The sequence below is a fragment of the Panthera onca genome, chromosome A2 (assembly GCF_046562875.1).
Source record: "Panthera onca isolate mPanOnc1 chromosome A2, mPanOnc1 haplotype 2, whole genome shotgun sequence".
Classification (NCBI taxonomy): Eukaryota; Metazoa; Chordata; class Mammalia; order Carnivora; family Felidae; genus Panthera; species Panthera onca.
In genome coordinates this window covers 123,698,909-123,715,036 of record NC_138340.1, presented here as the reverse complement: position 1 = coordinate 123,715,036, position 16,128 = coordinate 123,698,909, and the positions used below count along the sequence as shown (strand labels likewise).

General features: G+C 39.3%; 1 protein-coding gene and 1 non-coding gene across 4 annotated transcripts in view; one reads left to right on the top strand and one right to left on the bottom strand.

The window, feature by feature from the left end:
* Positions 1-16,128, top strand: part of NT5C3A (5'-nucleotidase, cytosolic IIIA) — a 52,229-nt gene that overhangs the window by 2,817 nt on the left and 33,284 nt on the right. The gene's annotated exons all lie outside the window — the stretch shown is intronic.
* On the bottom strand, positions 7,726-7,827 carry LOC132679967 (U6 spliceosomal RNA). Its single transcript, XR_009610447.1, has one exon. It is a non-coding gene; the product is annotated as a U6 spliceosomal RNA (small nuclear RNA).

Genomic DNA, 16,128 nt, shown 5'->3' with positions numbered 1-16,128 from the left:
CCCCAAGATGGCTTCAAGATGTGGGCTGGTTGATTGAAAGATCAAGACATGATTAGAGCAGTAGAACTTTTAACCCCCTCTCCCTTCTGTGAGGAGAAGGGGTTGGAGTTCCTGGCCAATAATTTATTTAATCAAACCTACCTACATACCAACTGTCTATAAAGACCTCTAACTTTAAGTGTTTCATATTTTGCCCTATGCTTCTCTTTCATTTGGCTGTTCTGAGTTATATTCTTTATATTAAACCTGTAATAGTAATTAAGCACTCTCCTGAGTTCTGTGAGTTATTCTTGCAAATTATGGAACCTGAGGAGGTAGTTTTAAAAATCCTCAAATTTAGGGTGGGAGGGAGGGGAGAGTGGGTGATGGGTATTGAGGAGGGCACCTTTTGGGATGAGCATTGTCAAATTTATTTGACAATAAATTTCATATATTGAAAAAATAAATAAATAAATAAATAAATAAATAAAAATAAAAATCCTCAAATTTACACCCAATCCATCGGAAGTATGTTTGGCAACCTGGGACTCGTGACTGGCATCTGAAGTGGGGACAGACTTGTGGACTAAGTCCTTATCTCGTGGGATCAGACACTAACTCTAGATAGTATCAGAATTGTATTGAATTGTTGGAAGAGTTGGAAGATTGTTGGTGTGAGGAAGAGAACCCACACATTTGGGGTCAGAAGTGTTTATAAAAACTGATAAATGTAATTTAATAATATCCAACTCATGGTAACTGCTTAATAAGTAGTAGATGTAATTATTATACCAAAACACAGACTATCAGCCACTCTCATAGCCTACATTTTTTCCTTATGAACTCGATTAGGGCATAATTTCTAACCACTGGTATTATTTTCTATCTTTATCTCTCCTAAGCCTTCATTGTAAAAACTACTCTAATTATCCTCAGTAAGGATGGCTTGCAATTTTTATTAACTGGACTGAAAAGATTAAAGTTGCCAAGCATGTGTATAGAAGTTGATACATATGCAGTAGAATTTTGCACAAATGAAACTAGTATTGGTGATGAATTGTTTTAAGGAATGAATTCCCCCACCTCTCTTAAATTCTTGCAGGTTTCAAGTCCTTCCTCATTGCTATTGACCATCACTTACCACTTGCTACTGAGTTTTCACTCACTGTTCTAATCAAACATGCCTGCTCAGATAGGACCTGTTCTTTTTGCGGCCCTTTTGGTTACTCCTAATAAAAAAAAGATTCTGGAATAAAGCTTAAGTATTTATTGCTAGTTTCCTACCAGGCAGAGAAACCCATTCGAATGCAATGTTTAGGCTTTGATAGATATACTCTGAAGGAGGGAAATGTAAACATACATATATCTTTCATACAGGTTTTTTAAAAAAAAATTTTTTTTAACGTTTATTTATTTTTGAGACAGAGAGAGACAGAGCATGAACGGGGGAGGGCCAGAGAGAGAGGGAGACACAGAATCGGAAGCAGGCTCCAGGCTCTGAGCCATCAACCCAGAGCCCGACGCGGGGCTCGAACTCACGGACCGCAAGATCATGACCTGAGCTGAAGTCGGACGCTTAACCGACTGAGCCACCCAGGCGCCCCATACAGGTTTTTTTTATATACAACTTAAAAAAATTTTTTTTAATGTTTATTTTTTTTGAGAGAGAGACACACACAGAGCATGAGTGGGTGAGGGGTAGAGAGAGGGAGACACAGAATCCACAGCAGGCTCCAGGCACCAAGCTGTCAACACAGAGCCTAATGTGGGGCTCAAACCCACTAATCATGAGATCATGACCTGAGCAGAAGTTGGGTGCTTAACTTGACTGAGTCACCCAGGTGCCCCACAACTTTTTTTTTTTTTAATATTTATTCATTCTTGAGAGAGAGAGAGAGAGAAAGAGAGAGAGAGAGAGAGAGAGAGAGAGCGGGGGAGGGGGAGAAAGAGGGAGACCCAGCATCCGAAGCAGGCTCCATGCCCTGAGCTGTCAGCACAGAGCCTGACGCAGGGCCTGAACTCACAAACCATGAGATCATGACCTGAGCTTAAGTCAGTGAAGTGGGATGCTTACCGACTGAGCCACCCAGGCACCTCCATACAACTTTTTTAAATTGAATGATACATGATGGCTTTATTGTTTTTTACTTGATTGATTTTTATTCATGGTCATTGCTTCCATATTTTATTCTTTTCAGACAGCACTTACCTACTTTCATATTAATTTAGCGTAAGTATAAAAGCATTAACAATACACGTCTTCTTTGATTTACAATGGAGTTATGTTCCTATAAACCCATTGTTAAGTTGAAACTACAATAAGTCTGTAATGCATTTAATATAGCTACCAAACGTCATAGCTTAGCCTAACTTACCTTAAACATGCTCAGAACACTTACATCGGCTTACAGCTGGGCAAAATCATCTAACACAAAGCCTTTTTTATAGTGAAGTGTTGAATATCTAATATAATTTACTGAAAGTGAAAAACAAAATACTTGTATGAAACAGAATGGTTGTCAATGTAACAGTTGTTTATCCTTGTGACTACATGGCTGACGGAGCTGTGGCCACCGCCATTGCCCAACATTAGGAGAGAGTATTGTACCACACATTAGTAGCCCAGGAAAAGATGAAAATTCAAGGTATAGTTTCTACTAAATGCATATCACTCTCTCACCATAGTAAAGTCAGAGAATTACAAGTCAAAGCATTATAAGTTAAGGAATCTAATCAAATTTTAGGGAAATAGTAGGAACTGTAATTTTTGCTTTATAAAAGTAAAAAGTGCCTGGGTGGCTCAGTTGGTTAAGCATCCAACTTTGGCTCAGGTCATGATCTTGCAGTTAATTAGTTTAAGCCCCACATCAGGCTCTGTGCTGGCAGCTCAGAGACTGGGTCTGCTTCAGATTCTGTGTCTGCCCCTCCCCTACTCACCATCTCTCTCTCTCTCTCTCTCTCTCTCTCTCTCTGTCTCTCTCTCTCTCTCTCTGTCTCTCTCTGTCTCTGTCTCTCTCTCTCTCTCTCTCTCTCTCTCTCTCTCTCTGTGTCTCTCTCTCTGTGTCTCTCAAAAATAAGTAAACATTTAAAAATAAGTAAAAGTAAAACCCAGTGCTTGAAACTAAATAAAGCTAAGTGTTAGTGATTAAAAAAACAGCAGTGTACAAATTTAAGTGCTAAATGTGGCTTTTAAAAAAAGAGAATTTAAAAATATATGTGGTTAGCCATCAGGGCATTAGGGCAGCACCGATGAAACTCCTTACAAGATGCAGCCACTTTCAAATGACAATTATTTTAAAGTAAAAACATTTTAATCAGATGTATATATGTTTATATACACATACGCTGTTTTATAAGAATTCGTCTTCTTTCTGGATTATATTAGGAGAAATCTTGCAAGTGTTTTTACTAGTTATTCCTGAATGAATGCTAGCTTTCCTGTCCTACAGTGATCCACCACAGAACTTCCCTACAGTTTTAAGAATCTCAGAATCTCTGTTTTCCCCACTGTTCCTCTTTAGTCATCGTTCTTGTTAGATAGGTTAGCCAACAGTGTGGGTTTTATTTGCTTTTATAAAATTTTGCATTGAGCTGTCCAATACATTGATCTCTCAGTACAACAACTTAGGATTTGGTGTTCTGTTGTATTAATTGCAGAAACTAGTCCAGAAAATTTATTTAGTGTCATTGAGGACAGAAAATGTAATGCCCTTAATATATTGATAACAAATTGACCAACTTTTCAAATTATCAAAATACCATATATGTAATTTGTGGTTTTAAAGTTGTTTTAGAAAGCTGACTATATATATATATATATATATATATATATATATATATAATTTTTCAGAAATAGAATTTAGTGATTCATCACTTACATATAACACCCAGTGCTCCTCCCAGCAAGTGTCCTTCTTAATGCCCCTCCACCCATTTAGCCCATCCCCCCACCCAACATCCCTTCAGCAACCCTCAGTATGTTCTCTGTATTTAATAGTCTCTCTAGGGGTGCCTGGGTGGCTCAGTTGGTTAAGCATCGGACTTCAGCTCAGATCATGATCTCACAGCTCTTGAGTTTGAGCCCCACATCGGGCTCTGTGCTGACAGCTCAGAGCCTGGAGCCTACTAAAGATTCTGTGTCTCCCTCTCTCTCTACCCCTCCCCTGCTCACTCTCTGTCTGTCTCTCTGTGTCTCTCAAAAATAAACATTAAAAAAGGAAAAAGAGTCTCTTATGGTTTGTCTCCCTCTCTCTTTCTATATTGTTTTTGCTTCCCTTCCCATATGTTCATCTGTTTTGTTTCTTAAATTCCACATGAGTGAAATCATATGATATTTGTCTTCCTCTGACTGACTTATTTCACTTAGCATAATACACTCTAGTTCCATCCACCTTATTGCAAATGGCAAGATTTCATTCTTTTTCATAGCCGAGTAGTATTCCATTGTATATATATCTACCACATCTGTTTTATCCATTCATCATCAGTGGATGTTTGGGCTCTTTCCATACTTTGGCTATTGTCAGTAGTGTTGCTATAAACGTTGGGGTACATGTGCCCCTTCGAATCATCACTCCTATGTCCTTTGGATAAATACCTAGTAGTGCAATTGCTGGTTTGTAGGGTAGCTATTTTTAATTTTTTGAGGAACCTCCTTACTGTTTTCCAGAGTGGCTGCACCAGTTTGCATTCCCAACAGTGCAGAAGGGTTCCTCTTTTTCTGTATCCTCGCCAACATCTGTTGTTGCCTGAGTTGTTAATTTTAGCCCTTCTGACAGGTGTAAGGTGGTATCTCATTATGGTTTGGATTTGTATTTCCCTGATGATGAGTGATGTTGAGTATTTTTTCATGTGTTACATATATTTTTTTTAATGTTTTTTATTTTAAGAGAGAGAGAGAGAGACAGAGGTGAGCGGGAGAGGAGCAGAGAGAGAGGGAGATGCAGAATCTGAAGCAGGCTCCAGGCTCCAGCTGTCAGCACAGAGCCTGATGCAGGGCTTGAACTCATGGACCATGAGATCATGACTGAACTGATGTCAGATGCCTAACCAACTGAGCCACCCAGGTGCCCCTGTGTTATCTTTTAATCCAAAGTATTGAAAGACTGAAAACTGACTTTTTAATGATTATTATTCTCAAGTTAGCTACATGCTGTGTGTTCTTGGCTTCAGGGGTAGATTCCCGTGATTCATCACTAACATATAACACCCAGTGCCCATCCCAACAAGTGTTCTCCTCAGTGCCCATCATCCATATTCCCCAGCCCCCCCAAACCCCCACCCCTAACAACCCTCAGTTTTTTCTCATATTGGAAAGTCTCTTATGGTTTGCTTCCCTCTCTGTTTTTATCTTATTTTTCCTTCCCTTCCCCTATGGTCTTCTGTTAAGTTTCTCAAATTCCACATATGAGTGAAATCATATGATATCTGTCTTTCTCTGACTAGCATATTTCACTTAGCATAACACCCTCCAGTTCCATCCAAACAGCAAGATTTCATTCTTTTTCATAGCCGAGTAATATTCCATTGTATATATCTACCACATCTTCTTTATCCATTCATCAGTTGATGGACATTTGGGCTCTTTCCATAATTTGGCTATTGTTGAAAGCACTGCTATAAACATTGTGGTACATGTGCCCCTATGCATCAGCACTCCTGTATCCCTTGGATAAATTCCTAGTAGTGCTGTTGCTGGGTTGTAGGGATATTCTATCATTAGTTTTTTGAGGAACCTCCACACTGTTGAAAACTGACTTTAAAATTTAAGGCCTATCTTTTTGTGTTATTCTTCTATTTGCTATTAAAGTAAGTTGAAAACAGACCTTTCCTTGTAGAGTTTAAAAACTAAAATAAATTATGTTCTTGGAAGAGAACGGCTTCATTTGATTAGACTATTTAGTAAACAGAAAGAGCTGGCTAAGGAGACCAAACATTTCTAGCCTCACATATTTACTGAGGGAAATAGAATTATAATCTTTAAATTAGACAAAGATTAAAGGTTTTATTATGAAAAATGGAGTTAAATTTGATTTCTGTGATCTCTTCTAAAGATGTGATTGGCATGTGGACTATACATGATGCAAGGGATGTAAATAGAACATGCCTTTATTTTTCTTTCTTGTGGCCTCTTTCAGTAGTAATCTTTCTTGCCAGTGGTGAAAATGCTGATGAACCTATGATTTTTTGCTTACTCTCAGGTAAAAGACAGTCTTTTATTTAACAAAAAAAATAACCTTTTTTTTAATGTTTATTTTTGAGAGAAAGAGAGGCAGAGAAAGACAGAGACACAGAATCCAAAGCAAGCTCCAGGCTCTGAGCTGTCAGCACAGAGCCCGATGCAGGGCTCGAACTCGTGAACTGTGAGATCATGACCTGAGCCGAGGTCAGAGTCAGTTCCATTTCTGTAAATACAAGTGTCTAGTCATATAGTAGTCATGATTTCAATATTAATTCTGTGGTGAGACTTCTAAATGGACATTACTAGTATCACCGGTATTTTTAGTCTTCTCCCCTTTTTGCCTTTGGGCAAGCTTTGCTATTCTGGCCAATAGACTGTGTCTGGAGATGATATGGCTACTTCCAGGCCAGTATAGTTATGAACAGTTACACAGTTGTCCCTAGTCTTTCCTACTACTAGAGTAAACCCTGAAGCATCATGTTGACATGGAGACAACACAATATCAAAGCTGCCTGGACTACTGAGCCAATATGTGGAGGACAGCTGCCCTGGAGAGCCCTCTGAACCCATATTGGACTTTGTGTGAATGAAAAATCAACTTTTTTGTGTGGTAAGGAACTGAGATTTTTGTGTTGTTATAGCCCCATAACCTATCCTGACTAACACTTCTTCACTACCCCAAAGCGATGGCTCACTGCAGGTGGCTCCTCCCCTCCCTAGTTAATGGTGGCGAGTGATCTGAGATTGGATGGAAGGATGAAGTCACCCTCTCTGTTTCCCTGATGCTCTTCCTTCCCCCGCTAGCCATTGCTTCAGACTTTTGGGTTAATAGGGTAGGAGGAAGGCTGTCTTTTACTAGAAAGTAAAGAAATGTGAGTTCTTATTTGACTCGATAGGTTTGTGCTTTCTGGGCCTGCAAGATATTTAAAGTTGACTTCCTCGGGGCACCCGGCTGTCTCAGTTGGAAGAGTGTGTGACTCTTGATCTTGGGGGTCATGTTCCAGCCCCACATTAGGTGTAGAGATTACATAAATAAACTTTAAATAAAGTTGGCTTTTTCTTCTTCCACTGTAGCCCCATAATATGGGCAATTAATTTTTTTGGTACCCCACTCTACCTCAACCTGATTTTTTTTTAAGTGATCCATTCCATACAGGTTCATGCCTTTGAAGTCTCTCCCTCTCAGGTGGCTCTTGTGGGCTGGACATAAATAGGTTTCTGGCTGGTTCCCTCCTGCATTGTCTCTCTCCTAGTCTGTGGGAAACATTCACTTATCCCTGGCTCTGACAAACTCTAGGAGTACAGGCTATTACAACAAAGCCACTTTTTAACAATGTCAGCTTTACAGAGTTATGACTGACAAAATTATGAAATATTTGAAGTGTGCGTTGTGATTGGATATAATATACACTGTGGAAAGGATTCCCCCATCTAGTTAATTAATACACCCATCACCTTACCTATTTATCTTTGTGTGTGTGTGTGTGTTTGTGTGTGAGAACATCTAAGAACATTTGAGTTCTACTCTCAGCAAACTTCAATTATATAGTACAGTGTTAACTATAAAAAAGTTAGAATACTTGATGAATTCGCCATCATCCTTGTAACAGGGCCATGCTAATTTTCTTAGTGTTCCAAGTTTAGTATATGTGCTGCCAGTGGAGCATAGCAGAGCCCCTTCTGTCCCACTGAGTATCTTTTGTAGCTTGGGTCAGGTGGAAAACACATTTCAGGTTCTCCCAGAGACCCCACGAGAGTCCCCTGTTGCTTGGTGAGAAGGTAGCACTCCACCATCCCCATTCCCTTAGAAGCAGAGGGCACAGCAACAACTCTTCACTCTTTTCACTCTTTTGTATTCCTTAAGTGGGTGAGGGCCCAAGAGTCATCAAGCCAATTCTCCCCATTTTCCTCCCCTCACCTTGGTACGATACCTGTCACTGAATTGAACCGAAACAGGAAGATTCCTAAGTTAATATCCTATTACATAAGTTTAACATTCTGTGAATTTTTTTAGATGTTACTCATTGTTATGGGCTGAATTGTGACCCCTCAAAGGTTCTAACTGGACTAAGAATCAACAAGAAATCAATTGACAGATTAACAAGAGAAAATCAAATTTAATAGCGTACATATGGGGAATCCACCCAGACATGAAAATTCCAAAGACAGGCAAAATGAAGTGTACATGTCATTCTGAACTCAGAAGAAGGGAATAGGGGTCTGAGGCTTGAGAGGAATGCACTTCACAGGACAGAAGGAAGAGCAGCTGCATGGTAATTAGACGTTTGCCTTGCCACGTAGATGAGTCACTCACGTAAAATTTGTCTCCTTATTCTGGGAAGATCCCCCAATTTAGAGTTTTTCTATGTAGTTAAAGGATGGACAAAAGTTTCTCTTGAGCCCACAGGGTCTCGCTTGCCTTCAGCTCAAAATAATCTTCTCGCCAGAGTGGCCCATCTCGGGGCAGCCTGCCCTGGACTCCTACATGCTTTTGAATGATAAGCAAGCATTCCCATTTCTTGAGTCTAGGCTTATGTGTTCTGTGTCTTCCTTGGCTTGTTCAGCCTCCTTGGGTGATACAACCTCTCTCTAGTGTTCATTCTTTCATCTGGACTGACAAGATGGACACTGGCTTCCCCCTCACTAGAAGCTCCACAGCCAGTTAAAACTGTGATTTCTAATTTAAACACATCTCAACTATTTATGGCTTCCTTCTTGAAGTTTGTTTGTTGGTTGAGAGAGAGAGCATGCGGGAAAGGAGCAGAGAGAGAGAGAGAGAGTCTCTAGCAGTCTCCACACTGTCAGCTCAGATCCTGACTTGGGGCCCGAATCCACCAAACACGAGATCATGACTTGAGCTGAAATCAAGAATCCGATGCTTAACCGACTGAGCCACCCGGGCACCCCATTTATTCACGGCTTCCTTCTACACACCAACAATTACTCCTTAAATAGCTGGTGGTATTTTTGAAACTTGAGTGAGTTTCCTTCCTGGAGATAAACTTCTAACAAAAACTTCTTCCTTTCTTCTATTTTAAGGTAACATCAGATGTTCTCTGGGTACTATACTGAGTAAGTGTAAAGCCCACTATTGAATGTATATTTAGAAAAGGGAGAGGGCGGGGAATGAAGATTTAAACACAACTGCTTTAGTGGCTCAGCTGTTGCATAGGCTTTTGAAAATATCTTTATATCTCAACTTTTGTCTAATTTACATCAGTACACAGATTTATGACCTTTTAGGACCTATTTTGAATTAATGATTTGTTTTGTAAAGCATATTCCCTGAACTCCTGTGGTATTTCCTGATGATTTCTCATAAAGGAGCAATTTATACACTGTCTTGTATTGTTTACTGTTATGTGTGGTTTTTAAGGGTCTAGATTGGTCCATATTTGCCTTTTTTATTTGTTGCACCCAACTAAGAGAAACAGAGACCCCAAATCAGTGGCTTTAATAAACAATAAACATTTTATTTTTCTAATGTAAGAAGTCCAAAAAATAGGCAGTTGCTGGTGTTAATTAGGGGGCACATGGGTATCAAGACAGAGGTCTTTGAAATTCTCTTGGCTCTTCTCATGGTGACAAGATGGCTTCTGTAGTCCTGCCCAACATGTCCATCTTCCAGGGAGGAGAATGCTCATTTCAGTAAAGCAGAACTTTCTCCTCACTTGTCATTAGAGAGGACAGTGTCACATAGCCACCCTAATTGTGAAGCTGAGGAATTTTTTTGACTGAGAAATCACCCCCCCCCCAATAAAATTAAGATTCTATTAGTAAGAAAGAAAGGGAGGAATTAGGTAATAAGCAGTCTACCGTACTATACCATAGTCCCTATTCTTTTTCTGTATTACTTGCCATTCAGTAAATTGATTTAAAATTTGATCAAATATAAATGCATGTATATAATCTAGGGTTACTGGTGGTCAGTTGGCTGGTGGAAAAACAGAGCATTCCAACTGCTACAAGTCCTTGGCCATTCTGGACGGCAGTCCAGAATACAGACTCAGAATAGCTTTGCTCTTCTGTCTACCACAAGCATAAAGATTTATTCATTCATACCTGAAATACCTAGGTCTTCAGTAGTTCTGGAGATATCACACTGGGTTTATGCATGCTAAGATTTAGAAGCTAGTCTCCCAATTATGTGCCACAACTAGCTTAAAAGCTAGAGTCCTAACAGTACTTCTAGAATGAATAAATATAAATTTGTGAAAGAGATAGCAAGGAAAGGCTGTGTGGAATTCAAAGGAATAGGAGATTACATTGGGTAATGTTTTTTTTTTGTTTTTTTTTTTTTTTAATTTTTTTTTTTTTTTTTTTTCAACGTTTATTTACTTTTGGGACAGAGAGAGACAGAGCATGAATGGGGGAGGGACAGAGAGAGGGAGACACAGAATCGGAAACAGGCTCCAGGCTCTGAGCCATCAGCCCAGAGCCTGACGCGGGGCTCGAACTCACGGACCGTGAGATCGTGACCTGGCTGAAGTCGGACGCTTAACCGACTGCGCCACCCAGGCGCCCCTACATTGGGTAATGTTTGATGGATGTGGTGTTATTTGAAGAGTGACAATCATGATTGATCCAGTCTGAATAAAATATATATTGTAAAATAAGGGGAATATATTAAACCCTTGACATTGGCAAAGAATATGTCCAAGATCATTTTGAATCCCAAATTTGCAAGTGTGGAGATATTTGTACTAGGCATATGACTTTGTCTTTTCAAATCACATTTGCCATGTTACCTATGTGTTATCCTCATGTAGCAAGTTTCACCACATCAGCTTCAGCAAGTGTGAGCTCTAATCTAGTGAGCTGTTTTTATGTTAGTCAGAATACTTCCTGATACCATTGGAGTTTTTAATTCTTTTTGTTGTGAATTCATTTACACAACAGATGGAGCCACCCTTGAACCAGATACTATAATACTTTTCGGGTGTTTTTTTGTTTTTATATTTAAGTAAGGGCTAGGCCCATTGTGGGGCTTGAACTCACGACCCTGAGATCGAGAGTTACATGTTCTACCAATTGAGGCAGCCAGGAGCCCTGATACTTTAATATCCAAGAACTTTAATTATCCAAGAACCAATGATCTTTTCTAGCTAAAAACCATCATATCCGTAGATCTTTTTACTTTCTTTCTTTATTTTTTTTTAATTTTTTTTTAACATTTATTTATTTTTGAGACAGAGCATGAATGGGGGTGGGGGGGGCGCTCAGAGAGAGGGAGACACAGAATCTGAAACAGGCTCCAGGCTCTGAGCTGTCAGCACAGGGCCTGACACGGGGCTCGAATTCATGGACCGCGAGATCATGACCTGAGCCGAAGTCGGCCGCTTAACTGACTGAGCCACCCAGGCGCTCTTTACTTTCTTTAATAAGCCCTCCAGGTGATTCCAATGTGAGCTAAAGTTTGAGAATCATAGAAGTTAAAGAATTCAAATTTTTGTCCCCAGCAAAATTTCAAAGTTTACAAAATTTGTTAAAAAAAAAATCCAGTTTAATTGTTCACAAATAGTCACAATTAAGGGCTACCAAACAATTACCGTGTGGAAAGAGAAATCAGTGAGGAGCATTTAGAAAAATGAGCACTTTCATTTACTCTGTTGGAAATGATATATACACTGGTTAAATAAATTATAGTGCATTGGTTACTTGTGGGAAAGAAAGGCAAATGAAAAATTAAGTTTCCTTACTGCCTACAATGCATTGACAAGTCTTGAAACAGGCAGTGACATTCCTTTAAGAATTCAGCTGCCTCAATGATGACACTTTGCTCAAGGCAAAAGGCAATCTTAGCTTAACAGTATCCCAACTGCAGCTCCCCCACCCCCCACCCCAGGATCCTGTAAGTCTACTTTACATATAAAAATTCCTTTGGAACCCTCCTTTATAACCCATCCCCCCAAGATATATGATAGCAATCATGTGGCCCACTGATAATAAACATCTAAAGGGTCTCAAGACTGAATTTTTACTAAACAGTAATAAATGACCTTTTCCTAATAGCAGCTAGCCCCTTGAAGTCCTGGAAACCTTGTTTCCAAAATACCTTAGAGATTTATGCTATACCTAACACTCTCCCAACCTGAAGGTGTATAATCAGTCACTCTTCACAACCCCAGTGCAGCTCTTTCTGCCCACAGGTCCTGTCCCTGTACTCTAGTAAAATCACCTTTTTGGGGGTGCCTGAGTGGCTCAGTCGGTTAAGCGTCTGACTTCAGCTCACATTATGATCTCACAGCTCGTGGGTTCGAGCCCTGCATCAAGCTCTTTGCTGACAGCTTAGAGTCTGGAGCCTGCTTCGGATTCTGTGTCTCCCTTTCTCTCTGCCCCTCCCCTGCTTGCACTCTGTCTCTCTCAAAGATAAATAAGCATTAAAAAAAATTTTTTTTAATAAATAAAATCACCTTTTTGCGCCAAAGACGTCACAAGAATTCTTTCTTGACCATCAGCTCTGGACTCCCACCACTCCAAAATCAGTTACATTATGGTGCATTTGTATAATAAAATATTATTGCAGCTTAAAAAATAAGAAATCTGTATGAGTTAACATTTAAAAAAACTCGAAAGATAGTAACTAGGGAGAAAAGCATGTTCTAGAACAGTTGTGGTTCTGACAGAGATACACATGTATATGCTTGTATGTCACTTGAAATTCTTGAAAAACTGTACTAGAAGCTGTTTGCAGTTGTTACTAGTTATGGTGGAACTTGGGAGGATGAGACTGGGGAAGGAGATTTCTACTTTTTCATCCTTTAATGTTCGTAGTGTTTGAAGTAACATGACCATGTTTATTTTTTTAAGAACTGGTTAATTGAAAGAAACATTTTAAAACCTGTGTTGGGACCACAGTGTAGAAGCATCTTCATTATCAGTAGTAAGGTATTTGTAATTAATTTGCTGAAGAGCCTTTGCGTGTGTTATATTCATTTTAAATAATCAGTGGTAAGATCTGGAATGCATTTTAGTGTGCTTAATCTGGTAACTAAAGTATATGAAATTAGCATAACTAGAATCAAGAGATGAGCAGTGTGAGGAAAAGATAATTTTCCTTCTGCCTTTCTAAGTTCTGTGCTGGGACCCTATATCAAAAGTTAGAATTAACAAGAGAAAAACAAGTTTTATTAGCACATGTACATGAGAGATACCTTGGGAAAAATGAGTAACTCTCCTGGGTGCTTTAAAATTATACCATCTACAGCTAAAGACAAAAAGAGAAAAGGTCATGAAAGAGGCCTGTTGTGGGATGGGAGGAAGAAAAGTATGGTAAACTTGAGTAAGGGTTGATGTGCAGATTTAAGTGCATTCTCTCCATTGATTTGAGTTTGAGGTGCTTTCATCATCTTTCTCTTCCTTCTCTTTTGGTACCGAGATGGAGACACACACAGAAATGGAGATTTCCTTTATAAATGTACATTTCCCTTGCAAAACAGAACTTCTGCTCTTTTCAGAGCTTCTCCGGTGTCTACAGTTTCTCTGAAATTACCAGCTCAAAATAATCCTTGTGCCAAAGAGGCATATGTTGGGGCGATATTCTGTCACACTCAAGGAGCAGGAATTAAAATAAGCCTGGATTAAAGAGAATGAAGCCCGAGACTGCTATGGGCGTAGTAGTAAAAAGGGGACAGAAAATTGGTGGATTGCAGAGGTGAAATCTGTAGGATTTAAAAGGGAACAGGATTGGTAACCTCAAAATCTGCCGTCTTCTTTTTTTCTTTAACTCGAGATGGTATTGAAGATGGTGGTTTGGGCCATTTCAGGGAGTTACTTAGTTTTCCTGGGTATCTCCCATGTATACAGGAAGTATGCATGTTATTACGCTTGTGTTTGTTTTTCTCCTATTAATCTGTCTTTTTTTATAGGAGAGTTTTGGCCAAGAACCTAGAAGGGTATAGGCAAAATTATTTTTCCTCCCCCACAGACTTTATAATTTTTACAAAGTATCTTGGATTATCCTTAATTCATCGTAGCAGTTTGAATGTTTCCTACAATTTGTTAAATCATTTCCATATATTTCTTTTTTGTTTGCATTTAAAATAATTCAGACATCACTTTATTTAGAGGTACTGAATTAAGCCTATAAAGAACCTGAAATCCAGTTTTAATCCTTATTCTCTTTTAAATTAGGGATTGTAATTTGTCTCCTCAGTACAGTAAGTTATTTGAAATCCAGTGCCATGAACCTTATCTGAGGTTCCCCCCACCTTTAAAAATGTCAATCAAGGAAATCTACACAATTCCATTTTTGTGTCAGCAGGTGGCAGACTTCTCTCTGCTATGGCTTAGTGCTGGCTTTCTAAATTACCTTTCTTGTTGATACATTTTTATGTTTACTCTCTCATTGCTGCTTAAACCTAAAGGTTTGCCACCCCAAAATGTGCCACTTTGTCATGTGAATTATTGTGAACTGAAGCCAGTCAAGACCCAGAGGGGTCAGGAAAAGCTTTTTACTGCCCTTCTACCTGCCTAAAAGAATTTAGAAAGGGGCGTGTACCAGGAAGAGAGCTATTACCAGAGATTGCTTTTTTATCTGAGAGATTTACCTGCATGGAGGCAAATGTTGCTCTTCTCATTTTCCTGGAATTGCCTTCCTCCCCTTTGAAGCCCCAGACCTCTACCCCTTTCTCCTTAGCTCAGGATGGTTTATAAGCCTCAATTGCCTGACTGCTTTTAGGTCTCTTATCTTTGTGGGTTCCCATAGGTGTGAAATTAAGGATTTCTTTTCTGTTAATCTTTTTAGTTAATCTTTTTAGTGTGGGTGGTCTCAGCAAAGAACATAAAAGGGTAGAGGGAAAGTTATCGTTCTGCCCTTACAAACCATTAATCTATAAAATTTAAACCAACTGACACTCTTCTGCCATTATAGATGTAAATTCCATTGTCTATTTTTTTTCCATATATGTTGTTTATTTTCCTCATTTGCAAGGTGCTAGTAGATTACAGCGTTTTATTTAGTGGTTGATTGGAAGGTTGCTTAATTTGTTTGGCAAGTTCCTGCTTGTAAGTGGGTGGAAATAGATAGTCACATGTTTAACGTGATGTGGGTTCCCGCAAGATCCTTCCTGTCCCCATTTTATCTCTGAAGCCTTGTCATGGCACAGCCCTCTCGTTTATTTTACATCAAATGCCCCACTCAGAGCCTGGGTTCAAAACACCATCATCAAAAAAAACCAAAATTTATCTAGATTTCTCTGTGACACCATTAGTGTTGTAAGGTAATGAGACCCTCAGTCAATTTTGATGGAGGGAGATAGGAAAAGCGTGAGAACCTAAGCATAACAGCATAGTGAAAAGTGACAAAACAGAAACCCACTGAAGTTACTTCAAGAAAACAGGGGGCTACCCTGGGGCTAACACTAGAAAACACTTAGAAACTGATTCCCATTTGGGTTAGCTGGGCACCGCCCTATCATCCTGTGACCAGGAGAAAGGAACTAAGATTTGGGGGTGTCTACTTATGGTTAAATTCACTGTGCATGTTTACTTTATTTAATCCTTAAAAACACAGTCCAGCTAGTAATGTTGTCATAATATGTATTAATTTGCTTAGGAACTAGCTTAGTAAGTAGCAGACCAGCCCTCAGTATGCTTAAAGAAAGCCTGCTTCCCACTTGGGAATAAGAATTGCTTTAATGAAGTGTTGTGTTGCTGATCTTTAAAAATGTTATCTCTTTCCAGACGCCTGGGTGGCCCAGTTGGTTAAGCGTCTCACTTCTGCTCAGGTCATGATCTTGCGCTGGGCTCTATGCTAACAACTCAGAGCCTGGAGCCTGCTTCAAAGATTCTGTGTCTCCCTCTCTTCTCTGCCCCTTCCCTGCTCATGCTGTCTCTGTCTCTCACAAATAAATGTTTAAATTTTTTTTTTAATTTTTTCTCTTTCCAAGTTAAATACTTTATTCTATTTCATCTTTTTGATGGTTTTGTCACATGGCTTAGTTTTGGTAGGATGGGGAAATCTAGTG